Consider the following 27,012-nt stretch of genomic DNA (forward strand, 5'->3'; position numbering starts at 1 on the left):
ATGCAGTTACTCACAAGTTTTATTCAGCAACACTGTAATGGTATTAAAGTGTAACATCCAAGAGAACACTGACTCTGTCAAAGATGATCCAAATGGGATTCATGAAAATTCCCAACTACAAACAGCAGATTCAAAATAGCATGAGGGGACACCCGGATTTGAACCAGGGACCTCTTGATCTGCAGTCAAATGCTCTACCACTGAGCTATATCCCCAGCTGTCAGCCAAGATCAGAATGACAATATATCAGTACATCATGAAAGAGTGAGAGGATCATGCTAAGTTGTGCCGGAAAGTACAACCTTGAAACTGTGGAACTGTAGAAGTAGTTCTTAATATTATTTATTAAAGGAAAAATGGATCATTAAAAAAATATATGTATTTGTTTGATTGGTATTTTATTTGAATAGGCAGTGGTACATAGGACCAATGCCTGCACTTAAAATGTTTGTTTTGAAACATTCTCAAAGGGGAAGAGGTTTTTACGGGATACCTTATTGTTTCATGTTTGGTTACCACAATCACTCAGATGGTGATGAAGTATGATTGTTTTGGGCCACATTACGGTGGAAAAACATTTCTACATACCACTACAATTCGGTATTTGGAAGGTACACCCAAACACCCCTTTCACGGACCTTCGATTTAAAACATCAGAAAAAGCCACTTTGTGCTTGCAAATGGCCTGATTCTTCAGGCCAGCCTTCTTGCAACTGCAACAATGGAAAGGGGCGACCATTCGGTCCCCCCGAACGTATGGTGGAGTACCACGATCCCCCCGGGAAGCCATCTTGGGCGGGAGGCGAGTCTCGGCTGGTATGCCCGAAGCGGCGTAGCCGGGGCGCGCCTTTTTCCCGCCCTAGAGTGGGCTGGCCTAGACACCGATGTGGCCGGCCACGCCCTCGGAGGCAGGCGGGGGCTGGTTTACGCCCACCCTGAAGACGGATAAAAGGAGCGGAAGCCAAGAAAGCATCCTCTTGTTCCTGTGCTCTGAAGCTGCACCTCCCCGCTGCACGTGAGCTCGAGACGGAACGAAGAGCAATTTTGAGCGTTGTAATCTTTCTTTTGTCTTACAGATATCCCGTCTGAGAATGCCCAAGAAAGTCGGAAAGCGGGTCGGTACCGAGGAGATGCTCCGCATGCTCATAAAGGAGATAGCCGATCTGAAGAAAAAGGTGGAGGCTAAGGACGGGGAGGGAGGACCGAAACGGCCTTTGCAGGGAACAATCCCCGGTGGAAAAAGCAAGAGGCCCAGAAGGGGAGCACTTGGGGGAGAGACCCCGGTTCCCGAAACCCCACGAGAGGAGCCAACCCCGGTGCCGAAAGAGGGGAATCCAATCCCTGTGGTGGTCACCCCCGTGAACAGGGAGGATATGCCCCCCGAGTTAGCGGCACAATTGGCAGCATGGTTGGGAAACGATAGCGAGGGCGCCACGGCTGACGACGCCCGGGCAGTAATGAGGCAACTGCGGGAATCTAGGGAGGCTGCGAAGGCAACATCTTCTGTTCCCCCACAGGTTCCGGCGGCTGGAAGTACAGCAGGCCCAAGTTCGGCGACAAGCATGGGGTCTACTTCAGGTAAGCGGCCATTGCCGATTGCGGGGGAGGGGTCTGTACCTTCTCGAAGGGAGAAGATTGCCCAGCACGTCCCACAAGAAATTAAGGAATTGATTTGGGCGGATAAATATGTAAACATGTTTTCATTGCTTACCGACCATTACGAGATTGAGCATGTGAAGAGTCAAAAGGAGCTCATGCATCCGAGTGTTTGGCGCGCAAAAATGGCCGCCTTTAAGGTCGACGAAACCATTGGTACTTGGGGCAGAGCGTGGGGCATTTTTACTTCCATCATGGGTGAGCGCAGGCCCGAGTTGTTGACCGAGTTACCCATTTATCAGTCGCGTATTATGGAGTATTCTGTGGCATATGGGGGCAATCAGTGGTTCTGCTATGACAATCTGTTTAGAAAAGCTAAAGAACACAACCCATTGTTGACTTGGGATTGTTACGACTCCGTGTCATGGCAAAAAATGGAGAGTACAGGGATGTTGAAGGTGCCATTGGTAGGGAGTAACGGGGGGGAATCTTCCCGCCAAAACTCTGGGACACCCTTTCGGACGGGTGCAGGTAACGAGTACCACTCGAAGCCGAGTGGCAACACAGGTAAAAGGGGGATCTGTTGGAATTTTAACAGAGGGAAATGTACGAGGCCCCAGGGGTCATGCAAATTCAGACATGAGTGTGGGGGGTGCGGGCAGCCATCCCATCCTGAGTCCATGTGCAGAGCCAAAACGGGTGATAACGGTGGTAAGGGAGGCGCCAAACAGGTCTAATATAGTCCGAGGGGCGCCTTTACCGACCCCGATTGATACCATGGCAATGATTCCTTGGCTCAGCGAATACCCGGATCATGCTTCCGCTGGGGTGTTACGAAACGGGTTTTCATATGGTTTCCGCATCCCAGTGGGGGATTTTCAGTGGGTACCAAACTGTAAGAATCAAATGTCGGTCTTACAGCACACAGCGGTGGTGCAGGTAAAGATTGGGAAAGAGGTGACTCGAGGTCGTGTCGCCGGTCCATTCGATTTGCCACCGGTTGCTAACTTTGTTTGTTCTCCTCTAGGGGTGGTCCCCAAGAAGGACCCGGGTGAGTTTCGGCTGATACATAATTTGTCAGCCCCACGTGGTCTTTCCGTGAATGACGCGATAGACCCGGAAGTGTGTTCGGTGCGGTACGCATCTTTCGATGAGGCCGTTGCCATGTTGAATCGCCTGGGGCCCGGGACGCTGATGGCAAAATCGGACATCGAGTCAGCGTTCCGGTTGCTCCCGGTACACCCAGACGATCAGCGTCTCCTTGGTTTTCAGTTTCAGGGTCGCTATTACATGGATAGATGTATGCCAATGGGATGCTCGATTTCATGTGCCTATTTCGAGAAGTTCAGTTGTTTTCTGCAGTGGGTATTCACAAGGAAGACAGGTTTTCAACATGTTATGCACTATCTCGATGACTTTCTGTTTTTGGGGGCAGCCGGGGATTCTGAGTGTGGACAGGCTTTACATGAATTTTGTGTCCTAATGAATCAATTCGGTGTGCCATTGGCGCCAGGTAAGACTGTGGGTCCCTCGACCTTGATCGAGTTTCTGGGGATCGAGCTCGACTCAGTGGAAGGTTGTTTTCGATTACCCAAGGAAAAAGTGTTAAAATTCAGGTTATCCCTTGAGACATGTATTCGTGCAACGAAAGTAAACCTGCATCAATTGCAACAGGTGGTGGGTCAGTTGAATTTTGCCCTTAGAGTGATACCAATGGCGCGCCCCTTTTCCCGCTCGATTGCACAATCCATGGTCGGCTTGAAGGAAGGACATCACCGCACGAGACTCTCGGCAGAGGTTCGCCAGGACATGCGCATTTGGATTGCATTCCTGGCGGATTTCAATGGTCGAATTGTCTGGAACAAACCAGCGGTGTCTTCCGAGGAGTTGGGGCTTTGGACAGATTCGGCGGGGAGTATGGGTTTTGGCGCCATATTGGGTACACGATGGTCGGCTCAAAAATGGCCGTCATGGTGGCATGAGTGCGGGTTGACGAGTAACATTGCTTTTCTCGAACTGTTCCCTATTCTGGTGGCTTTGAAAACATGGCCTGAAGGTTTTAGGGATCACTCTGTGGTGTTCTGGTCTGATAACATGACCGTGGTTGAGTGTATCAATAGTCAGGCAGCACGATGCAAATTGATTCTGAGACTGCTCAAGGAAATTGTGTTGTTATGCATGCAACTGAATGTACTGTTTAGGGCGCGACAAGTGCCGGGGGTGATGAACCAAGCGGCTGATGCGCTTTCTCGTTTCCGTATGCAGGCCTTCTGGGGTTTTCTGCCCACAGCGGACCCGGTGGCGGCACCCTTTCCCGAAGCTCTCTGGTCTCTCGGTGCCCCGAACTACAAAACCTCGTGGGAGAGAGTTTAGCACCCAGGACGAGGAAGGCATATGAAGGGGCGTTCCGTTCCTATTGGGCCTTTTTGGGTACTGCCGGGGGGGAGCTTTGGGGTCAGGAAGAGTTTGTAGTGAGATTCCTGCTCTCTTTACATCAGGCAGGCAAGTCAGTAGCTACGGCCCAGAGGCATCGGGCCGCCATTTCCTTTATGGCAAAGGCTCATGGGATCCAGGACCCAACAGCGTCTTTCGTTGTGTAGAAAGCGCTACGTGGGTGGCAACGCCTTGAGGGTCGCAGAATAGACGATAGGCACCCGATAGGTCTGGATAGGTTGACCCTGTTATTGTCCGTACTACCGGCAACGTGTTCATCCCAGTACGAAGCAGTGTTGTTCCGAGCCGCATTTGCACTAGCATTCCATGGGGCAATGCCGGTAAGCGAATTAGTGGCAAAGAACAAGCGAGATACGATGGGGGGACTGTGCCGGGAACACATTCAGGTCAGGGAGGAGACGATGACGGTCTCGTTTGTTAGGTCCAAATCCGATCAGGGTGCAATCGGGGACTGCGTAATCATTCAGAGGATCCCCGGGTCTTCCATGTGCCCTGTTGCGTGCGTAGAGGAATATTTAGCGCAGAGGGTGGCAGCATGGGGGGGGACCTTGTTGAGACACGCTGACGCCACCCCACTGACGAGGTTTCAGTTCCGGAGGGTCCTTGCGATGTCTATTTCGGCCGCGGGCTTGAACCCCGGTGAGTTCGGGACCCATTCCTTTCGGATAGGGGCTGCTACTGAGGCTACAGCCAGGGGTCTGAGTGTGGAGCAAGTAAAACGTGTGGGGCGTTGGTCCTCTAATTGTTATAAAAGGTATGTGGGGTTGCACATGTTGTGAAGCTGTAATGGTATACTCACGCTTCTTGTCTCTGTTTGATTTTCAGTTACGCAAGCTTACGAAGCGGGGCGGACTGTACAGTCGACCCGACTCCTGGGGACCAGCGGTCAGAAATCACCGTCTGCGAATAAGGAGGTGTGGGTCGTGGGCCACTCATATGTGAGGCGTGCCGCGGACGTATTCAAAGCAGGTGATATGAGTCACATGGCTGGGGAATACGGGTACAGGGTGTCCTTCTACGGAAAGGGCGGGCTCTGTATTGACCAGTTTCAAATCTTTTTTGAGGGTTTGTTAGAGCGGACGAGGTCACCGCCGTCTATAATCATAGTCCATCTTGGGGGTAACGATCTGGTGGCCACTGGTAGACGACTTCTTCTCGAGGCAATGCTTTCCACAGTAAGTTGGTTGGCAAGGAGAGTTCCAGGGTGCACGATTGCATGGTCCCATATGATCCCACGGAAAGTGTGGCGGGGGGCTATTTCGGTTACTGCACTGAATCATTCAGTAAGAAAGATAAATAACAAAGTGAGTAGATTGTTTCGTTCAAATACACTGCATTCTGTTTCGCATGGTTGTATCAAAGGGGACAGTATGTATTTGGGGGACGGTGTTCATTTGTCCCGGGTGGGGAATGAGTTACTCATAGGAGACTTCATAGCCTGGTTAAGGGGTTTACAGCATGACCTTTAGGTAGGAGTGTTTTGTGGGGGGTCCGGATAGCCGGTCAACTATCCGGCCTGTGGCGGTAAGGTCATGATCGGTGAGCAGTAATTCGAAGATCCCTATGAGGGGGCGTCACCCATTACGGATGGGAGCGCTCGGGGGAGGTGGCCAATTGGCCCCTCAACGGGGAGGCGGTCCTGTCTAAGGAGAGGCCGCCGGAAGGAAAGGAAAGGTGGTCAAGGCCCCTTCCTGGATAGGAGGGGCTACTGCCCCTCCTGGGGAATTTCCCGGGGCCAGGACATCTGCGACAGCAGATGGGTAAGTTGTGTGGGGTGCGGGAGGGGGTTTACGCTACCTTTTAGACACCTCACACGAGTCCTCGAACGACCGTTAAATGGCGTCGAGTTTATTGGGGCCCCCGTCAAGTACAAAGGGAAATTGGTAGATGCACTTGAGGTACGCCTCTGTGCGGTCGCTCCTCTCACAAGTGAGGGGGGTATTTCTGGTTTAGGGATCTGACACCGGTTACGACCTTGCCGTTGGCCCTTAACGTTAGGATGTACAATTTCAAGTCAAATGTTTTGTAGGATGTTAGTTCGGCTAGGAGAACCTTTGTATTAGAGATCTGTTAAGGTTAGCCAAACATCGTAATGTGGAAATGAAATTGTACATAATATGAAACTGTTATTTTAATGTTTTATTTTTGTTTCATATTTTAATAAATACGGCCGGGAAGGGTAACTCCCTTCCCGCCTTCCAAAAGTTCAAGAACTGTTTCCGGTTTCCCAATTCTTGGGGATTGTGTTGAGAGGGGGTGGCGGGTATCTCAGCCATATGGAAAGGGGCGACCATTCGGTCCCCCCGAACGTATGGTGGAGTACCACGATCCCCCCGGGAAGCCATCTTGGGCGGGAGGCGAGTCTCGGCTGGTATGCCCGAAGCGGCGTAGCCGGGGCGCGCCTTTTTCCCGCCCTAGAGTGGGCTGGCCTAGACACCGACGCGGCCAGCCACGCCCTCGGAGGCAGGCGGGGGCGGGTTTACGCCCACCCTGAAGACGGATAAAAGGAGCGGAAGCCAAGAAAGCATCCTCCTGTTCCTGTGCTCTGAAGCTGCACCTCCCCGCTGCACGTGAGCTCGAGACGGAACGAAGAGCAATTTTGACCCACCCACCAGCCCCTGAGGACAGCGATTCGTTGTGAATACAGTTGATATAGTATCTTTTTTGTTTTTCTCTGTTTTCTTACAGGTTGTGATGATTGTCGTGAAATTTCTTAAGATGCAATAAAGATTGGTTATTTTCAGTATGTTTTGCAAATAAAGTAATTTGGAACAAGGATTGATCAGTATTTACGCTTGGTAATAAATGATGTTTGCTTTGTAATCTTAGTAACTTAGGTAGAATTGTCGTATTTATTTTGGTCGGGCGGTAAGGTCATGATTGGTGAGCAGTAATTCGAAGATCCCTATGAGGGGGCGTCACCCATTACGGATGGGAGCGCTCGGGGGAGGTGGCCAATTGGCCCTTCAATGGGGAGGCGGTCCTGTCTAAGGAGAGGCCGCCGGAAGGAAAGGAAAGGTGGTCAAGGCCCCTTCCTGGATAGGAGGGGCTACTGCCCCTCCTGGGGAATTTCCCGGGGCCAGGACATCTGCGACGGCAGATGGGTAAGTTGTGTGGGGTGCGGGAGGGGGTTTACGCTACCTTTTAGACACCTCACACGAGTCCTCGAACGACCGTTAAATGGCGTCGAGTTTATTGGGGCCCCCGTCAAGTACAAAGGGAAATTGGTAGATGCACTTGAGGTACGCCTCTGTGCGGTCGCTCCTCTCACAAGTGAGGGGGGTATTTCTGGTTTAGGGATCGGACACCGGTTACGACCTTGCCGTTGGCCCTTAACGTTAGGATGTACAATTTCAAGTCAAATGTTTTGTAGGATGTTAGTTCGGCTAGGAGAACCTTTGTATTAGAGATCTGTTAAGGTTAGCCAAACATCGTAATGTGGAAATGAAATTGTACATAATATGAAACTGTTATTTTAATGTTTTATTTTTGTTTCATATTTTAATAAATACGGCCGGGAAGGGTAACTCCCTTCCCGCCTTCCAAAAGTTCAAGAACTGTTTCCGGTTTCCCAATTCTTGGGGATTGTGTTGAGAGGGGGTGGCGGGTATCTCAGCCATATGGTTCGTACATCTTGCACGTAGGCAGAGCATTTAAGGAGAAATTAAATAGTTCCTACGTTGCACAAAAATGAAGTGCTTCAAACAAGCACATACTTTGGATGCACAGGGAAAAGGTGGAATATATGTAAGACTGAGGACACAGGTGAAATGAGAAATAGACTGACTGCATCGCTGCACAGTATTCGAAGCCATTTCTTTAGTGCGATTCAAGAAAGCACCAAACAGTATAACAAATTTGTCAGTTTATTTCATAGTCCATTCCCTTTCTTTAGTGCTGTAAAAGGAAGAGCCAAATTCCAAAATAGATCAATGATCTTTCAGAAAGTTCCCAAATGGAACACCAAGCCGAGTGTTAAAACTGCATTTACTCACAGGTTTTGAGCAGCAAACTGTGTAATGATATTAAAGTGCAATATCCAAGGGAACACTGACTCTGTCAAAGATGATCCAAAAGGAATTGATGAAAAGTCCCAACTACAAACAACAGAATCAAAATTACCTGAGGGGACACCTGGATTTGAACCAGGGACCTCTTGATCTGCAGTCAAATGCTCTACCACTGAGCTATATCCCCAGCTTTTCAGTAAAATCAGAATGACATAATATCAGTACATCATGAAAGAGTGAGAGGATCATGCTAAGTTGTGCCGGAAAGTACAGGCTTGAAACTGTGGAACAGGAGAAGTAGTCCTTAATATTATTTATTAAAGGAAAACTGGATCATTTAAAAAACAGATTAATTTTTTCATTGCTATTTTATTTGAATAGGCCGTGGTACATAAGACCAATGCCTCTACATACAATGATTGTTTTGAAACATTCTTAAAGGGGAAGAGGTTTTTACGTGACACATTATCATTTGATGATTGGTTACCACAATCACCGAGATGGTGGTGAAGTATGATTGTTTTTTTGCCAAATTACGGAGGAAAAACATTTCGACATACCACTGCAAATCGGTATTTGGAAGGAACACCCAAACACCCCTTTCAAGTACCTTCGATTTAATACATCAAAAAAAGCCACTTTGTGCTTGCAACTGGCCTGATTCTTCAGACCAGCCTTCTTGCAACTGCAACGAGGGTTTGAACATCTTGCACGTAGGCAGAGCTTTCAAGGAGAAATTAAATAGTTCCTACGTTGCACAAAAATGAAGTGCTTCAAACAAGCACATACTTTTAATGCACAGGGAAAAGCTGGTATGCACCTGTTACAACGCATTCGTTACTCCGCACTACCATTACAACGCAACTTTTACAACGCATACCATTACAACGCATTGCGCTGGGGGGCGCTATAGGATAGGGAATAAGTATAATTTACTATCCAACACCTTCCCTAAGGTCCACGGGGACTGGAGTTAGAATAGTAAATTATACTTACCACTATCCAGCATCCCAAAGCGCTATGCGTTGTAATGGTATGCGTTGTAATGGTCGCATTGTAGTGGTAGGTAGTTGTATCGGTATACGTTGTAACATGGTACATTCAAGCTGGAATATATGTAAGACTGAGGACACAGGTGAAATGAGAAATAGACTGACTGCATCGCTGCACAGTATTCTAAGCCATTTCTTTAGTGCGATTCAAGAGAGCACCAAACAGTATAACAAATTTGTCAATTTGTTTCATAGTCCATTCCCTTTCTTTAGTGCTGTAAAAGGAAGAGCCAAATTCCAAAATAGATCAATGATCTTTCAGAAATTTCCCAAAGGGAATACCAAGCCGAGTGTTAAAACTCCATTTACTCACAGGTTTTGAGCAGCAAACTATGTAATGCTATTAAAGTGCAATATCCAAGGGAACACTGACTCTGTCAAAGATGATCCAAAAGGAATTGATGAAAAGTCCCAACTACAAACAACAGAATCAAAATAGTCAGAGGGGACACCCGGATTTGAACCAGGGACCTCTTGATCTACAGTCAAATGCTCTACCACTGAGCTATATCCCCAACTTTTCAGTAAAATCAGAATGACATAATATCAGTACATCATGAAAGAGTGAGAGGATCATGCTAAGTTGTGCCGGAAAGTACAGGCTTGAGACTGTGGAACAGGAGAAGTAGTCCTTAATATTATTTATTAAAGTAAAACTGGATCATTTAAAAAACAGATTAATTTGTTTCATTGCTATTTTATTTGAATAGGCCGTGGTACATAAGACCAATGCCTCTACATACAATGATTGTTTTGAAACATTCTTAAAGGGGAAGAGGTTTTTACGTGACACATTATCATTTGATGATTGGTTACCACAATCACCGAGATGGTGGTGAAGTATGATTGTTTTTTGGCCAAATTACGGAGGAAAAACATTTCTACATACCACTACAATTCGGTATTTGGAAGGAACACCCAAACACCCCTTTCAAGTACCTTCAATTTAATACATCAAAAAAAGCCACTTTGTGCTTGCAACTGGCCTGATTCTTCAGACCAGCCTTCTTGCAACTGCAACGAGGGTTTGTACATCTTGCACGTAGGCAGAGCTTTCAAGGAGAAATTAAATAGTTCCTACGTTGCACAAAAATGAAGTGCTTCAAACAAACACATACTTTGTATGGACAGAGAAGAGATGGAATATATGTAAGACTGAGGACACAGGTGTAATGAGAAATAGATTGATTGCATAGCTGCCCAGTATTCTAAGCCGTTTCTTTAGTGCGTTTCAAGAGAGCACCAAACAGTATAACAAATTTGTCAATTGGTTTCATAGTCCATTCCCTTTGTTTAGAGCTGTGAAAGGTAGAGCCGAATTCCAAAATAGATCAATGATGTTTCAGTAATTTCCCATAGGGAATACCAAGCCCAGTGTAAAAAATGCAGTTACTCACAAGTTTTAATCAGCAACACTGTAATGGTATTAAAGTGTAACATCCAAGGGAACACTGACTCTGTCAAAGATGATCCAAATGGGATTCATGAAAATTCCCAACTACAAACAGCAGATCCAAAATAGTATGAGGGGACACCCGGATTTGAACCAGGGACCTCTTGATCTGCATTCAAATGCTCTACCACTGAGATATATCCCCAGCTGTCAGCCAAGATCAGAATGACAATATATCCTGAGGGTATCCTGAAGTATCCTGAGGCTGAGAATTCACTTGGCGCCTCGCTGTTGGTCGCGCTGGTCGCGTTTCCTTGTGCATTGCCCTGCAGCATTTTAAAGCCCCGTTTTTTCGCATTTATTTTTATTTTATTTGTATTATCCCTCGTTTTTAGCTCCCCTCCTGCCCCCTACCTTGCACATAATTTCTGGAACAACCACCGCTGTTTGGCGGGTCCGGTTCTGGGGAGGTTGTGGTTGACGGCGGACATCTTGCCTTGGGTAGTGGAGTGTGAGCGCCATCTTGGAGCGTCCAGGTGAGCTGGGACGCGGAGAGCACGCTATTTAGGGCGAGCATCATGAGGGGATTACCTGGTAAGGTATCCTGAGGCTGAGAATTCACTTGGCGCCTCGCTGTTGGTCGCGCTGGTCGCGTTTCCTTGTGCATTGCCCTGCAGCATTTCAAAGCCCCGTTTTTTCGCATTTATTTTTATTTTATTTGTATTATCCCTCGTTTTTAGCTCCCCTCCTGCCCCCTACCTTGCACATAATTTCTGGAACAACCACCGCTGTTTGGCGGGTCCGGTTCTGGGGAGGTTGTGGTTGACGGCGGACATCTTGCCTTGGGTAGTGGAGTGTGAGCGCCATCTTGGAGCTTCCAGGTGAGCTGGGACGCGGAGAGCACGCTATTTAGGGCGAGCATCACGAGGGGATTACCTGGTAAGGTATCCTGAGGCTGAGAATTCACTTGGCGCCTCGCTGTTGGTCGCGCTGGTCGCGTTTCCTTGTGCATTGCCCTGCAGCATTTTAAAGCCCCGTTTTTTCGCATTTATTTTTATTTTATTTGTATTATCCCTCGTTTTTAGCTCCCCTCCTGCCCCCTACCTTGCACATAATTTCTGGAACAACCACCGCTGTTTGGCGGGTCCGGTTCTGGGGAGGTTGTGGTTGACGGCGGACATCTTGCCTTGGGTAGTGGAGTGTGAGCGCCATCTTGGAGCGTCCAGGTGAGCTGGGACGCGGAGAGCACGCTATTTAGGGCAAGCATCACGAGGGGATTACCTGGTAAGGTATCCTGAGGCTGAGAATTCACTTGGCGCCTCGCTGTTGGTCGCGCTGGTCGCGTTTCCTTGTGCATTGCCCTGCAGCATTTTAAAGCCCCGTTTTTTCGCATTTATTTTAATTTTATTTGTATTATCCCTCGTTTTTAGCTCCCCTCCTGCCCCCTACCTTGCACATAATTTCTGGAACAACCACCGCTGTTTGGCGGGTCCGGTTCTGGGGAGGTTGTGGTTGACGGCGGACATCTTGCCTTGGGTAGTGGAGTGTGAGCGCCATCTTGGAGCGTCCAGGTGAGCTGGGACGCGGAGAGCACGCTATTTAGGGCGAGCATCACGAGGGGATTACCTGGTAAGGTATCCTGAGGCTGAGAATTCACTTGGCGCCTCGCTGTTGGTCGCGCTGGTCGCGTTTCCTTGTGCATTGCCCTGCAGCATTTTAAAGCCCCGTTTTTTCGCAATTATTTTTATTTTATTTGTATTATCCCTCGTTTTTAGCTCCCCTCCTGCCCCCTACCTTGCACATAATTTCTGGAACAACCACCTCTGTTTGGCGGGTCCGGTTCTGGGGAGGTTGTGGTTGACGGCGGACATCTTGCCTTGGGTAGTGGAGTGTGAGCGCCATCTTGGAGCGTCCAGGTGAGCTGGGACGCGGAGAGCACGCTATTTAAAGCTCGCTTGAATTCGTGCAGCGGTTACGCGCAGCGGTGGCGCCCTCACTGCGCCTGAGTCGTGCCAGAGTCCTGCCCGTCTGCGCCTGTCCGCGATCCGGAGGCGTTTGAGGCGGGACTCTGGAACTCGTCTTATCTATCTAGCAGTTAGGCTTTTCATGATTGTTGAGCCGGCGCTTTGCCCCGCTTTGCCACGATGATCTCCTATAGCGCTGCTGCCTTGTTTGCTCTTCGTCCCCCTCGAGTGGGATGCAATTCTCTTTTCCCCGGAGGCCGCCTTCTGGGTAAAGGCTGTCCCGTCTGTGGGTGGCGCGCTTCGCCTACACCAACACCTATCCCCTCTGTCTCCACTCTGTCTTGTCATAGTGCCCTCTTGAACACCAGGTCCCTGGCTTGTCACTCTTCGGATATCTGGGATCTTTTGGCACATTCTAAACTATCATGTCTTTTTCTGACTGAGACGTGGTTAGGGGCAGGCTCGGAACCGGACATTGCCTGTGCCCTGCCTTCTAACTATACCATCTTAAGGAAAGACAGAGTTGGGGGCAGAGGTGGTGGAGTGGCCTTGATAGTAGACAAGGCTTTGGGGTGTTCGTCCTTCCCGGTGGACAATATCACAGGATGTGAAGCCCTTGGCTTCAATCTCCATCTTTCGGCCACTCAGACGTGTACAGGGATTCTCATCTATAGACCACCGGGTCCCATTGGCTCTTTTTTTGAGGACCTGCAGTCTGCTTTAGCTACACCCTGCATGCGAGTAGAGCACTGCATGCTGCTGGGCGACTTAAACTTGCACATGGATTCAATAACAGACGCTGAAGCGTCCAAACTGCGGGACATCACTACACTGCTGGGCCTCGCCCCTTTCATAGATAGTCCCACCCATGTCAAAGGCCACACGCTTGACTTAATTTTTTCTACGGTTCCTATTGAGGTGTCCCCGCCGCTCCCTGTTCTCTGGTCAGACCATTTTATAATAAATTTTGTTATAATACATGAGTCTAGGACCAGCCAAAGATCACAGAGGGAGAAGACTCGACAGTCTAGAGCTTTTCACTTAGTGACAGCTGACATGCTCTCTGATGCGCTAAATCAACACCCGTGTCAACTGACAGGGCACCTAGATGTTGATGTAACTTTGGTACAGAACTGGTTACAAACAAGTTTTGAGAAGTTAGCCCCTTTGAAGGCAGCTAGAACAGCCCCTTGCCATGACTCCGCTCCTTGGTTTACCCCCACACTACGTACAATGCGCCAAGATTGCAAAAAGGCGGAAAGACTCTGGCGCCGTATGTACGATCCTGTGGAGAAGACCAAGTATCGTGATGTTATGAAACTGTATCACAAACAGATTGCCGTAGCCAAAAAGGACTACCTCGAACATAGAATAGACCAAGTTGATAACACGAGCAGGGAACTGTTCAGAATTGTGAAGGAGTTTGTAGATCCGGCCACAGGCGCCCTCTCACACTCTCACACGGAAGATTGGATTAGGCAGCTTGCTGACTTTTTTGTCACAAAAATCATAAAGATTCAGGACTCTTTTCCCCCTGTGGCTCCTTCTGTGGTTGTCGCTGCCCCAGTTTCCAACTGGAGGTCGGCTTCTACCTCAGAGGTAGAGCCAGGGCCCACATTATCGGTTTTTCCCCAGTTGTCCTGTGAAACCTCACTTGAGCTACTATCCCGGCTTCAATCCGGTTCACCTTTGGATGCCTGTCCAGCTAAGTGTCTGGCCAAGGTGGCTTCGGCAGTGAACAGCTTGCTGAACCCCCTGCTCAATTTGTCACTGAGCTCCGGGGTGGTACCTCGAGAATGGAAACATGCACTCATTCTGCCGCTGATCAAAAAACCTTTGTTAGATCCCCTGCAGCTAGCTAACTATAGACCGATCTCCCTCCTCCCTGCTCTGGCGAAGGTGGTTGAGAAACATGTTCAACACTCTCTCACCACCTTTATCGAGAATAACAACCTGCTCCACGATTCTCAATCTGGCTTCCGGGCTAATTACAGCACGGAGACAGCCCTCGTGGAGGTGACCGACGCCATCAGGGAGACGCTCGATCTGGGGGGAAAGGCTATGTTAGTCATGCTCGACCTGTCGGCGGCGTTCGACACCGTCCCCCACGCAGGCCTCCTTTTAAGACTCAGGGAGATAGGACTGAGGGGGACGGTGCTGGACTGGTTCCAATCCTTCCTAACCGACCGTCGGCAGGTGATCTGGGCTCCACCGTTCTCCGCGGAAATGCCATCGCTAGAGGTGGGGGTGCCTCAAGGGTCCATTCTGAGCCCCACCATATTTAACATCTATATGGCCCCTCTGGCGAGGGTCGCGGAGGCTTATGGGGCCCGGGTCATCTCATACGCTGATGACACTCAGCTCCTGTTTACATGCAGGAAGGGAGAGGTGTTTGACGGCGACAGAATTAAAGACTGTTTGAGTGCAGTTTTCAAGTGGTTTCAGCGGCACAGCCTGAAATGCAACTCAGATAAGTCTGAGCTGCTCTTTTTCGGCTGTGCCCCTGATCCTGGGTGGAAGTCGTGGTGGCCCCAGGATATGTTTCCTCCTGAGACGTCATCCTCCCAAGTGAAAAACCTTGGAGTTGTATTCGATGACGATCTCTCATTTCGACCCCACATTTTGGGGCTATCGGGGAAATGCTTCGGCATCCTTAAGATGCTTAGGAAATTCCTCCCACTGCTTTCCCTACAATACCGTAAGACCGTAGTCCAGGTGCTTGTGGGATCTAGATTAGATTACGCTAATGCGCTCTTTGCAGGTCTGCCAAAGTACCTCTTGTCCAGACTGCAAATCGTCCAAAACTCGGCAGCTAGAGCCATATTTGGCCTACCAAGGAGAGCCAGCGCCTCAGTGCTGCTTAAAAGGCTGCACTGGCTACCTATTTCGAGTAGAATTAGGTTCAAAATTCTCACGTTGGCATTTAAAGCCCTTCATTCTATTGGCCCCGGCTACATTAGGAAGCGCATTGCTCCCTATGTTCCGCGGAGGATGTTGCGGTCTGCCGATTTGGCAAAAATGGTAGTTCCTGCTGTGAAACGAGTCCGGATGGGAGGCCGGTCCTTCCAATACGTGGCGGCTCGTTTTTGGAATGAGCTCCCTCTCTCCCTCCGCAAAGCCAATAATCTTCTGGCTTTCAGGAAGGAGCTGAAGACCGTGCTTTTCTCTACATGATCTCTGTGACTGCTGCGTCTCTGCTTTGTTGTTTTCTGAGTTTTTCAGGCCTCTTTGCTAAAGCGCCGGGACACCCCTCGGGGTAGCCGTGCGCTCTAAAAGTACGGCTATAACATAACATAACATAACATCAGTACATCATGAAAGAGTGAGAGGATCATGCTAAGTTGTGCCGGAAAGTACAACCTTGAAACTGTGGAACTGTAGAAGTAGTTCTTAATATTATTTATTAAAGGAAAAATGGATCATTAAAAAATATATATGTATTTGTTTGATTGGTATTTTATTTGAATAGGCAGTGGTACATAGGACCAATGCCTGCACTTAAAATGTTTGTTTTGAAACATTCTCAAAGGGGAAGAGGTTTTTACGGGATACCTTATTGTTTCATGTTTGGTTACCACAATCACTCAGATGGTGATGAAGTATGATTGTTTTGGGCCACATTACGGTGGAAAAACATTTCTACATACCACTACAATTCGGTATTTGGAAGGTACACCCAAACACCCCTTTCACGGACCTTAGATTTAAAACATCAGAAAAAGCCACTTTGTGCTTGCAAATGGCCTAATTCTTCAGGCCAACCTTCTTGCAACTGCAACAATGGTTCGTACATCTTGCACGTAGGCAGAGCATTTAAGGAGAAATTAAATAGTTCCTACGTTGCACAAAAATGAAGTGCTTCAAACAAGCACATACTTTGGATGCACAGGGAAAAGGTGGAATATATGTAAGACTGAGGACACAGGTGAAATGAGAAATAGACTGACTGCATCGCTGCACAGTATTTTAAGCCATTTCTTTAGTGCGATTCAAGAGAGCACCAAACAGTATAACAAATTTGTCAATTTGTTTCATAGTCCATTCCCTTTCTTTAGTGCTGTAAAAGGAAGAGCCAAATTCCAAAATAGATCAATGATCTTTCAGAAATTTCCCAAAGGGAATACCAAGCCGAGTGTTAAAACTCCATTTACTCACAGGTTTTGAGCAGCAAACTATGCAATGTTATTAAAGGGCAATATCCAAGGGAACACTGACTCTGTCAAAGATGATCCAAAAGGAATTGATGAAAAGTCCCAACTACAAACAACAGAATCAAAACAGTCTGAGGGGACACCCGGATTTGAACCAGGGACCTCTTGATCTGCAGTCAAATGCTCTACCACTGAGCTATATCCCCAGCTGACAGACAAAATCAGAATGACAATATATCAGTACATCATGAAAGAGTGCGAGGATCATGCTAAGTTGTGCCGGTAAGTACAACCTTGAAACTGTGGAACTGTAGAAGTAGTTCTTAATATTATTTATTAAAGGAAAAATGGATCATTAAAAAAAATATATGTATTTGTTTGATTGGTATTTTATTTGAATAGGCAGTAGTACATAGGACCAATGCCTGCACTTAAAATGTTTGTTTTGAAACATTCTCAAAGGGGAAGAGGTTTTTACGGGATACCTTATTGTTTCATGTTTGGTTACCACAATCACTCAGATGGTGATGAAGTATGATTTTTTGGGCCACATTACGGTGGAAAACCATTTCTACATACCACTACAATTCGGTATTTGGAAGGTACACCCAAACACCCCTTTCACGGACCTTCGATTTAAAACATCAGAAAAAGCCACTTTGTGCTTGCAAATGGCCTGATTCTTCAGGCCAGCCTTCTTGCAACTGCAACAATGGTTCGTACATCTTGCACGTAGGCAGAGCATTTAAGAAGAAATTAAATAGTTCCTATGTTGCACAAAAATGAAGTGCTTCAAACAAGCACATACTTTGGATGCACAGGGAAAAGGTGGAATATATGTAAGACTGAGGACACAGGTGAAATGAGAAATAGACTGACTGCATCGCTGCACAGTATTCTAAGCCATTTCTTTAGTGCGATTCAAGAAAGCACCAAACAGTATAACAAATTTGGCAATTTATTTCATAGTCCATTCCCTTTCTTTAGTGCTGTAAAAGGAAGAGCCAAATTCCAAAATAGATCAATGATCTTTCAGAAAGTTCCCAAATGGAACACCAAGCTGAGTGTTAAAACTGCATTTACTCACAGGTTTTGAGCAGCAAACTCTGTAATGATATTAAAGTGCAATATCCAAGGGAACACTGACTCTGTCAAAGATGATCCAAAAGGAATTGATGAAAAGTCCCAACTACAAACAACAGAATCAAAATAGTCTGAGGGGACACCCAGATTTGAACCAGGGACCTCTTGATCTGCAGTCAAATGCTCTACCACTGAGCTATATCCCCAGCTTTTCAGTAAAATCAGAATGACATAATATCAGTACATCATGAAAGAGTGAGAGGATCATGCTAAGTTGTGCCGGAAAGTACAGGCTTGAAACTGTGGAACAGGAGAAGTAGTCCTTAATATTATTTATTAAAGTAAAACTGGATCATTTAAAAAACAGATTAATTTGTTTCATTGCTATTTTATTTGAATAGGCAGTGGTACATAAGACCAATGCCTCTACATACAATGATTGTTTTGAAACATTCTTAAAGGGGAAGAGGTTTTTACGTGACACATTATCATTTGATGATTGGTTACCACAATCACCGAGATGGTGGTGAAGTATGATTGTTTTTTGGCCAAATTACGGAGGAAAAACATTTCTACATACCACTACAATTCGGTATTTGGAAGGAACACCCAAACACCCCTTTCAAGTACCTTAATTTACATTTACATTTACATTTATTTCACTTATAAAGCGCGTAATTCACCCAAAGGTCTCAGAGCGCTAGGAGCAGACAAGATCCTTAGATTCAGCAGATTCAGAGGAGTGTGAGGGATGGAATACTAAAGGTTAAAGAGGCAGGTTTTGAGCAGTTCCCGAAATCTGACGTGATCTGGCTCTTCTCTCAAAGGTGTGGGGAGGGAGTTCCATGCTTCTGGGGCGGTTTTGCTGAAGGCTCGGTCCCCGTTCCTAACCGTTCGGACTCTGGGAACGGATAAGAAGGCTTTAGTAGAGTAGCGCAGTGTCCTAAGTGGGACATGGGCCTTAAGTTTCCTTTCTAGGTAAACTGGTCCATGTCCATTTACTGCCTTATGAACCAGACAGCAGAGTTTGAATTTTATGCGTTTTTTAACGGGGAGCCAGTGCAACGTTCTGAGACAAGCTGCTGACGGGGTTCGCGGAGGAAGGTCTAGTACTAGCCTTGCAGCCGTGTTTTGAAGAACCAGAAGTCGGTTTAGTAGTGACTGATTGATGGCTGAGAACAGAGCGTTTCCATAGTCCATCCTGTTTATAACCAGCCCTTGAACTAGGGGCATGCGTGCTGAGAGCGGGATCCATTTAAAGATCTTCCTCAAACTGCGTATCTGGCCATAGCTACTTCCAACTATTTTTTTTATATGTTCGGACATGGTGAGCTTGTTATCTAGGATTACACCCAGGTTCCTGACGTAAGGTTTGGGGGCAGGGCACATGCCCAGGGCGTCAGGCCACCAGTCCGATGACCAGATTTGGTCAGCTTTGCCAAAGAGCATGACTTCGGTCTTCCCTGCGTTCATCATGAGGTAGTTTCTAGTCATCCACTCTTGTATATTAATCATACAATTTTTGAACCTAAATTTAGCATCGTCATTGTTTTGGCTAATGGTGACGAGAATTTGGGTATCGTCAGCATAGGATATTGTCCCAAAACCGCATTCTCTGATGATCTTGGCCAGGGGGGAAACATAAATATTAAAAAGGGTCGGGCTTAAAATAGATCCCTGTGGGACTCCTTTATCATTTTTATAGGAGATGGAGGTGTGGTCACCGATTTGGACCCTTGATCGTCTATTTTCAAGATAGCTTGATATCCATTTAAGAGCGTTTCCTTCGACACCAATCTCGACAAGGCGCTCCAACAGTATGCGATGCGAGATGGTGTCGAAGGCCGCAGATAGATCCAGTAATATCAGGATGGCTGATTTTTTTGAGTCTAGGGACAGCCTGATATTATCTACAACCTCCAGCAGGGCTGTTTCGGTGCTGTGGAATGCCCTAAAACCGGATTGGGATGGATCGAGGAGTTTATTTGATTCCAGGTGGGCAACAAGTTGTTTATTTATTAGGGTCTCCATGACTTTCCCAAAGAGTGGCAGAAGGGAGATGGGCCTATAGTTAGTAAATTGATCAGGATCAGCGTTTGGTTTCTTCAGAATGGGCCTGATTATAGCTTTTTTCCAATGGTCAGGGACAGCGCACTGTTGTATTGACTGATTAAAAATGTTTGTCAAGGTAGGGATCAAAACTGGGGAGATTTTATGTAAGACTTGTGGCGAAGCAGGGTCGCCCGGTGCTCCAGATTTCATTTTCAGCAGTGCGTGATTTACGTCCTGCTCAGTCAAGGGCAAGAACAGTTTCAACGTGTTATCATGGCTGTTATGAGAGGTTTGCCTTTCAGTGGGAGGAGTGCTGGCCTCAACCTCAGTTGTTTGCTTAGGAAATCGGTCATGAATTTCGGTTATTTTATCATGAAAGTAGAAGGCCACAGAATCGACCCATGTTTTGGAGTCAGGAAGCGCCTGTTGAGAACCTGGGGGTGTGGTAAACTCCTTCACAATATTGAATAGTTCTCGTTGCGAATTTGCTGCTAGGGCAATCCTGTTTCCCAGATAGACTTTTTTAGCCTCAGCGATGTCCTGCATATACTGTCTATGAGCTGCTTTGTATAAGTGTCTATCTTGAGCGCTTTTTGTCTGTCTCCATTTTCGCTCTGCCAGCCTAGTAGCGCATTTTTTTTGTTTGAGTTCCGGTGTAAACCATAGAGAGTTATTTCTTGGAGGTTTAGAAGTGCGCATAGGCGCTATCTCATCAAGTGTAGTGGTAATGGCTGATTCAAATTCCACGGCGATTTGGCTAAGATTGGTACATTGGGCAGTAGAGGGCGGGGAAAAGGATTCGCTAAAGGCAGGTATGGTGATTTTATTCCATGGCCTGGTTTTTTTCATTTTTGTTGGGCGGGTCATCGGAATCTGAGATCCGCTTATAGCGAAATTTATGATGTAATGATCTGTCCAGAAGACTAAGTCGCTTTGAGTAATCGTAACTTTAGGGGAATTTGTACAAATGAGATCAAGAGTATGTCCAGCTATGTGAGTTGGACCTGTGGGGAGTTGACAGAGTTGTAGGGCTTCTAAATTGGTGATTAAATCTATAGTGCAGGGATCAGTGGTAAGTTCAAGGTGGTAATTTACGTCTCCCAGAAGGATGAAATTCTTTGTAGTTAAAGCATGAGGTGCTATGGCTTCTACTAACTTCTCAGAGAAGTTGGTTTTAGAGCCGGGAGGTCTGTAAATGAGAGCCACCTTCCATGCTTCTTTGTTGTTTACTGTTATCGTGGCTATAAGCAGCTCTCCCCAGCATTCGAGATGAGAGTCGTTTATGTGAATTTTTATGGCTGAATCATAGATTATTGCTGTTCCTCCTCCTTTTTTGTTACCAGGGCGGTCGAGTCTGTGTATTTTAATACAATTAAAATTTCGATTTAATACATCAAAAAAAGCCACTTTGTGCTTGCAACTGGCCTGATTCTTCAGACCAGCCTTCTTGCAACTGCAACGAGGGTTTGAACATCTTGCACGTAGGCAGAGCTTTCAAGGAGAAATTAAATAGTTCCTATGTTGCACAAAAATGAAGTGCTTCAAACAAGCACATACTTTTAATGCACAGGGAAAAGCTGGTATGCACCTGTTACAACGCATTCGTTACTCCGCACTACCATTACAACGCGACTTTTACAACGCATACCATTACAACGCATTGCGCTGGGGGGCGCTATAGGATAGGGAATAAGTATAATTTACTATCCAACACCTTCCCTAGGGTCCACGGGGACTGGAGTTAGAATAGTAAATTATACTTACCACTATCCAGCACCCCAAAGCGCTATGCGTTGTAATGGTATGCGTTGTAATGGTCGCATTGTAATGGTAGGTAGTTGTATCGGTATACGTTGTAACATGGTACATCCAAGCTGGAATATATGTAAGACTGAGGACACAGGTGAAATGAGAAATAGACTGACTGCATCGCTGCACAGTATTCTAAGCCATTTCTTTAGTGCGATTCAAGAGAGCACCAAACAGTATAACACATTTGTCAATTTGTTTCATAGTCCATTCCCTTTCTTTAGTGCTGTAAAAGGAAGAGCCAAATTCCAAAATAGATCAATGATCTTTCAGAAAGTTCCCAAAGGGAACACCAAGCCGAGTGTTAAAACTGCATTTACTCACAGGTTTTGAGCAGCAAACTCCGTAATGCTATTAAAGTGCAATATCCAAGGGAACACTGACTCTGTCAAAGATGATCCAAAAGGAATTGATGAAAAGTCCCAACTACAAACAACAGAATCAAAATAGTCTGAGGGGACACCCGGATTTGAACCAGGGACCTCTTGATCTGCAGTCAAATGCTCTACCACTGAGCTATATCCCCAGCTTTTCAGAAAAATTAGAATGATATAATATCAGTACATCATGAAAGAGTGAGAGGATCATGCTAAGTTGTGCCGGAAAGTACAGGCTTGAAACTGTGGAACAGGAGAAGTAGTCCTTAATATTATTTATTAAAGTAAAACTGGCTCATTTAAAAAAACAGATTAATTTGTTTCATTGCTATTTTATTTGAATAGGCAGTGGTACATAAGACCAATGCCTCTACATACAATGATTGTTTTGAAACATTCTTGAAGCGGAAGAGGTTTTTACGTGACACATTATCATTTGATGATTGGTTACCACAATCACCGAGATGGTGGTGAAGTATGATTGTTTTTTGGCCAAATTACGATGGAAAAACATTTCTACATACCACTACAATTCGGTATTTGGAAGGAACACCCAAACACCCCTTTCAAGTACCTTTGATTTAATACATCAAAAAAAGCCACTTTGTGCTTGCAACTGGCCTGATTCTTCAGACCAGCCTTCTTGCAACTGCAACGAGGGTTTGTACATCTTGCACGTAGGCAGAGCTTTCAAGGAGAAATTAAATAGTTCCTAAGTTGCACAAAAATGAAGTGCTTCAAACAAACACATACTTTGTATGGACAGAGAAGAGATGGAATATATGTAAGACTGAGGACACAGGTGTAATGAGAAATAGATTGATTGCATAGCTGCCCAGTATTCTAAGCCATTTCTTTAGTGCGATTCAAGAGAGCACCAAACAGTATAACAAATTTGTCAATTGGTTTCATAGTCCATTCCCTTTGTTTAGAGCTGTGAAAGGTAGAGCCGAATTCCAAAATAGATCAATGATGTTTCAGAAATTTCCCATAGGGAATACCAAGCCCAGTGTAAAAAATGCAGTTACTCACAAGTTTTAATCAGCAACACTGTAATGTTATTAAAGTGTAACATCCAAGGGAACACTGACTCTGTCAAAGATGATCCAAATGGGATTCATGAAAATTCCCAACTACAAACAGCAGATTCAAAATAGTATGAGGGGACACCCGGATTTGAACCAGGGACCTCTTAATCTGCAGTCAAATGCTCTACCACTGAGCTATATCCCCAGCTGTCAGCCAACATCAGAATGACAACATATCAGTACATCATGAAAGAGTGAGAGGATCATGCTAAGTTGTGCCGGAAAGTACAACCTTGAAACTGTGGAACTGTAGAAGTAGTTCTTAATATTATTTATTAAAGGAAAAATGGATCATTAAAAAAATATATGTATTTGTTTGATTGGTATTTTATTTGAATAGGCAGTGGTACATAGGACCAATGCCTGCACTTAAAATGTTTGTTTTGAAACATTCTCAAAGGGGAAGAGGTTTTTACGGGATACCTTATTGTTTCATGTTTGGTTACCACAATCACTCAGATGGTGATGAAGTATGATATTTTTGGGCCACATTACGGTGGAAAAACATTTCTACATACCACTACAATTCGGTATTTGGAAGGTACACCCAAACACCCCTTTCACGGACCTTCGATTTAAAACATCAGAAAAAGCCACTTTGTGCTTGCAAATGGCCTGATTCTTCAGGCCAGCCTTCTTGCAACTGCAACAATGGTTCGTACATCTTGCACGTAGGCAGAGCATTTAAGGAGAAATTAAATAGTTCCTACGTTGCACAAAAATGAAGTGCTTCAAACAAGCACATACTTTTAATGCACAGGGAAAAGGTGGAATATATGTAAGACTGAGGACACAGGTGAAATTAGAAATAGACTGACTGCATCGCTGCACAGTATTCCAAGCCATTTCTTTAGTGCGATTCAAGAAAGCACCAAACAGTATAACAAATTCGTCAATTTGTTTCATAGTCCATTCCCTTTCTTTAGGTCTGTAAAAGGAAGAGCCAAATTCCAAAAATGATCAATGATCTTTCAGAAAGTTCCCAAAGGGAACACCAAGCCGAGTGTTAAAACTGCATTTACTCACAGGTTTTGAGCAGCAAACTCTGTAATGCTATTAAAGTGCAATATCCAAGGGAACACTGACTCTGTCAAAGATGATCCAAAAGGAATTGATGAAAAGTCCCAACTACAAACAACAGAATCAAAATAGTCTGAGGGGACACCCGGATTTGAACCAGGGACCTCTTGATCTGCAGTCAAATGCTCTACCACTGAGCTATATCCCCAGCTTTTCAGAAAAATTAGAATGACATAATAGCAGTACATCATGAAAGAGTGAGAGGATCATGCTAAGTTCTGCCGGAAAGTACAGGCTTCAAACTGTGGAACAGGAGAAGTAGTCCTTAATATTATTTATTAAAGTAAAACTAAATCATTTAAAAAACAGATTAATTTGTTTCATTGCTATTTTATTTGAATAGGCAGTGGTACATAAGACCAATGCCTCTACATACAATGATTGTTTTGAAACATTCTTAAAGCGGAAGAGGTTTTTACATCACACATTATCATTTGATGATTGGTTACCACAATCACCGAGATGGTGGTGAAGTATGAATGTTTTTGGGCCAAATTACGGAGGAAAAACATTTCTACATACCACTACAATTCGGTATTTGGAAGGAACACCCAAACACCCCTTTCAAGTACCTTCGATTTAATACATCAAAAAAAGCCACTTTGTGCTTGCAACTGGCCTGATTCTTCAGACCAGCCTTCTTGCAACTGCAACGAGGGTTTGTACATCTTGCACGTAGGCAGAGCTTTCAAGGAGAAATTAAATAGTTCCTACAATGCACAAAAATGAAGTGCTTCAAACAAGCACATACTTTTAATGCACAGGGAAAAGGTGGAATATATGTAAGGCTGAGGACACAGGTGAAATGAGAAATAGACTGACTGCATCGCTGCACAGTATTCTAAGCCATTTCTTTAGTGCGATTCAAGAAAGCATCAAACAGTATAACAAATTTGTCAATTTGTTTCATAGTCCATTCCCTTTCTTTAGTGCTGTAAAAGGAAGAGCCAAATTCCAAAATAGATCAATGATCTTTCAGAAATTTCCCAAAGGGAATACCAAGCCGAGTGTTAAAACTCCATTTACTCACAGGTTTTGAGCAGCAAACTCTGTAATGCTATTAAAGTGCAATATCCAAGGGAACACTGACTCTGTCAAAGATGATCCAAAAGGAATTGATGAAAAGTCCCAACTACAAACAACAGAATCAAAATAGTCTGAGGGGACACCTGGATTTGAACCAGGACCTCTTGATCTTCAGTCAAATGCTCTACCACTGAGCTACATCCCCAGCTTTTCAGTAAAACCAGAATGACATAATATCAGTACATCATGAAAGAGTGAGAGGATCATGCTAAGTTGTGCCGGAAAGTACAGGCTTGAAACTGTGGAACAGGAGAAGTAGTCCTTAATATTATTTATTAAAGTAAAACTGGATCATTTAAAAAACAGATACATTTTTTGATTGCTATTTTATTTGAATAGGCCGTGGTACATAAGACCAATGCCTCTACATACAATGATTGTTTTGAAACATTCTTAAAGGGGAAGAGGTTTTTACGTGACACATTATCATTTGATGATTGGTTACCACAATCACCGAGATGGTGGTGAAGTATGATTGTTTTTTGGCCAAATTACGATGGAAAAACATTTCTACATACCACTACAATTCAGTATTTGGAAGGAACACCCAAACACCCCTTTCAAGTACCTTCAATTTAATACATCAAAAAAAGCCACTTTGTGCTTGCAACTGGCCTGATTCTTCAGACCAGCCTTCTTGCAACTGCAACGAGGGTTTGTACATCTTGCACGTAGGCAGAGCTTTCAAGGAGAAATTAAATAGTTCCTAATTTGCACAAAAATGAAGTGCTTCAAACAAACACATACTTTGTATGGACAGAGAAGAGATGGAATATATGTAAGACTGAGGACACAAGTGTAATGAGAAATAGATTGATTGCATAGCTGCCCAGTATTCTAAGCCATTTCTTTAGTGCGATTCAAGAGAGCACCAAACAGTATAACAATTTTGTCAATTGGTTTCATAGTCCATTCCCTTTGTTTAGAGCTGTGAAAGGTAGAGCCGCATTCCAAAATAGATCAATGATGTTTCAGAAATTTCCCATAGGGAATACCAAGCCCAGTGTAAAAAATGCAGTTACTCACAAGTTTTAATCAGCAACACTGTAATGGTATTAAAGTGTAACATCCAAGGGAACACTGACTCTGTCAAAGATGATCCAAATGGGATTCATGAAAATTCCCAACTACAAACAGAAAATTCAAAATAGTATGAGGGGACACCCGGATTTGAACCAGGGACCTCTTGATCTGCAGTCAAATGCTCTACCACTGAGCTATATCCCCAGCTGTCAGCCAAGATCAGAATGACAATATATCAGTACATCATGAAAGAGTGAGAGGATCATGCTAAGTTGTGCCGGAAAGTACAACCTTGAAATTGTGGAACTGTAGAAGTAGTTCTTAATATTATTTATTAAAGGAAAAATGGATCATTAAAAAATATATATGTATTTGTTTGATTGGTATTTTATTTGAATAGGCAGTGGTACATAGGACCAATGCCTGACTTAAAATGTTTGTTTTGAAACATTCTCAAAGGGGAAGAGGTTTTTACGGGATACCTTATTGTTTCATGTTTGGTTACCACAATCACTCAGATGGTGATGAAGTATGATTGTTTTGGGCCACATTACGGTGGAAAAACATTTCTACATACCACTACAATTCGGTATTTGGAAGGTACACCCAAACACCCCTTTCACGGACCTTCAATTTAAAACATCAGAAAAAGCCACTTTGTGCTTGCAAATGGCCTGATTCTTCAGGCCAGCCTTCTTGCAACTGCAACAATGGTTCGTACATCTTGCATTTAAGGAGAAATTGAATAGTTCCTACGTTGCACAAAAATGAAGTGCTTCAAACAAGCACATACT

At 45.2% G+C, this 27,012-nt stretch overlaps 10 non-coding genes across 10 annotated transcripts; all 10 read right to left on the minus strand.

The window, feature by feature from the left end:
• Positions 1 to 143: 143 nt before the first annotated feature.
• TRNAC-GCA (transfer RNA cysteine (anticodon GCA)) lies at positions 144 to 215 on the minus strand. The gene has a single exon. It is a non-coding gene; the product is annotated as a tRNA-Cys (tRNA).
• A 7,960-nt stretch (positions 216 to 8,175) lies between these two features.
• TRNAC-GCA (transfer RNA cysteine (anticodon GCA)) lies at positions 8,176 to 8,247 on the minus strand. Its single transcript has one exon. It is a non-coding gene; the product is annotated as a tRNA-Cys (tRNA).
• Positions 8,248 to 9,555: 1,308 nt separating this feature from the next.
• Positions 9,556 to 9,627, minus strand: TRNAY-GUA (transfer RNA tyrosine (anticodon GUA)). Its single transcript has one exon. It is a non-coding gene; the product is annotated as a tRNA-Tyr (tRNA).
• A 1,011-nt stretch (positions 9,628 to 10,638) lies between these two features.
• Positions 10,639 to 10,710, minus strand: TRNAC-GCA (transfer RNA cysteine (anticodon GCA)). Its single transcript has one exon. It is a non-coding gene; the product is annotated as a tRNA-Cys (tRNA).
• Positions 10,711 to 16,754: 6,044 nt separating this feature from the next.
• TRNAC-GCA (transfer RNA cysteine (anticodon GCA)) lies at positions 16,755 to 16,826 on the minus strand. The gene has a single exon. It is a non-coding gene; the product is annotated as a tRNA-Cys (tRNA).
• A 1,011-nt stretch (positions 16,827 to 17,837) lies between these two features.
• On the minus strand, positions 17,838 to 17,909 carry TRNAC-GCA (transfer RNA cysteine (anticodon GCA)). The gene has a single exon. It is a non-coding gene; the product is annotated as a tRNA-Cys (tRNA).
• A 4,109-nt stretch (positions 17,910 to 22,018) lies between these two features.
• TRNAC-GCA (transfer RNA cysteine (anticodon GCA)) lies at positions 22,019 to 22,090 on the minus strand. The gene has a single exon. It is a non-coding gene; the product is annotated as a tRNA-Cys (tRNA).
• Positions 22,091 to 23,102: 1,012 nt separating this feature from the next.
• TRNAC-GCA (transfer RNA cysteine (anticodon GCA)) lies at positions 23,103 to 23,174 on the minus strand. Its single transcript has one exon. It is a non-coding gene; the product is annotated as a tRNA-Cys (tRNA).
• Positions 23,175 to 24,185: 1,011 nt separating this feature from the next.
• TRNAC-GCA (transfer RNA cysteine (anticodon GCA)) lies at positions 24,186 to 24,257 on the minus strand. Its single transcript has one exon. It is a non-coding gene; the product is annotated as a tRNA-Cys (tRNA).
• A 2,093-nt stretch (positions 24,258 to 26,350) lies between these two features.
• On the minus strand, positions 26,351 to 26,422 carry TRNAC-GCA (transfer RNA cysteine (anticodon GCA)). Its single transcript has one exon. It is a non-coding gene; the product is annotated as a tRNA-Cys (tRNA).
• Positions 26,423 to 27,012: the final 590 nt, after the last annotated feature.

The sequence above is a fragment of the Lissotriton vulgaris genome, chromosome 1_1, assembly GCF_964263255.1.
Source record: "Lissotriton vulgaris chromosome 1_1, aLisVul1.2, whole genome shotgun sequence".
Lineage (NCBI taxonomy): Eukaryota > Metazoa > Chordata > Amphibia > Caudata > Salamandridae > Lissotriton > Lissotriton vulgaris.